This window comes from Elephantulus edwardii, unplaced genomic scaffold (assembly GCF_000299155.1).
Source record: "Elephantulus edwardii isolate Elephantulus edwardi_28Jun2011 unplaced genomic scaffold, EleEdw1.0 scaffold00129, whole genome shotgun sequence".
NCBI classification, from domain to species: Eukaryota; Metazoa; Chordata; class Mammalia; order Macroscelidea; family Macroscelididae; genus Elephantulus; species Elephantulus edwardii.
Genome location: NW_006399879.1, coordinates 3188381 through 3189561, shown reverse-complemented (window position 1 = coordinate 3189561; position 1181 = coordinate 3188381). Strand labels below are relative to the sequence as shown.

At 53.3% G+C, this 1181-nt stretch overlaps 1 protein-coding gene across 1 annotated transcript in view; it reads right to left on the bottom strand.

The window, feature by feature from the left end:
• FGFRL1 (fibroblast growth factor receptor-like 1) overlaps positions 1-1181 on the bottom strand; it is a 15972-nt gene that overhangs the window by 4462 nt on the left and 10329 nt on the right. The window lies entirely within an intron of this gene.

Below are 1181 nucleotides of genomic sequence, written 5' to 3'. Positions count from 1 at the left end.
ATGTTCCCAGAGCACCCACTATGCACCAGGTCAACATTCACAGAGCATCCACTGTGCACCTGAATCACGTTCACAGAGCACCCACTGTGCACCAGGTCTACATTCACAGCACACCCACTGTGTGCAGGGAAGTTTACGGAGCACTGAAAGCACATCAGGTTCATATTCACAGAGCACCCACTGTGCACTCCCTGCACACCAGTTCCCATACCGAGAACACCCACTGCACATGTACCAGGTCTACACTCCCCCAAAGCACACAGTGGGCACCTGCTCCACATTCCCAGAACTCTCACTGTGCACCAGATCCCATGTTCACGGATCACCCACTGTGCACCAGGTCAACACGCATCCATAAAATACCTACTGTGTGCCAGCTCCACATTCATAGCACACCCACTGTGCACCAGGTCCAAGTTCACCAAACATGCACAGTGAACCAGGTCTTATGTTTCAAAAGCACCTACTATGCACCACGTTTGTGTGCACAAAACATGAATGTTTACAGAGCATCCACTGTGCACCAGGTCCCATGTCCACAGAAAATCCACTGCCCACCACATCTCAAGTTCAGCGAATACTCGCTGAGGATCTGATGTACATACACAGAGCACCCACTGTGCACCAGGTCCTCGTTCACAGAGCACCCACTGTGCACCAGGTCCTCGTTCACAGAAATCTACTGTTTACTAGGCTGATGTTCACAGAGCACCCACTGTGCACTAGGTCCACATTCACAGAGCACCCACTATGTATCAGGTCCATGTTCACAAAGCACCCACTGTATACTACGTTCATGTTCATAGGAACACCCACTATGCACCAGGTCCACATTCACAGAGCACTCACTGGGCATTGGTCCATGGTCCCAGAACGCCCACTGCACCAGGTCCTCGTTCACAGAACACTCACTACACATCATGTCCATGTTCACGGAGCACCCACCATGCGTCAGGTCCCACGCTCACAGAGCACCCCCAGGGCACCAGGTCCACACTCATAGGCCACCCTCTATGTATTAGGTCTACATTCACAGAGCACCCACCACGCGTCAGGTCCCGTGTTCACAGAGCACCCACCATGTGTTCATGGAGCACACACCACGCGTCAGGTTCTGTGCTCACAGAGCACCCACCACGCATCAGGTCCCGTGCTCATGGAGCACCCACCACGCGTCAGGT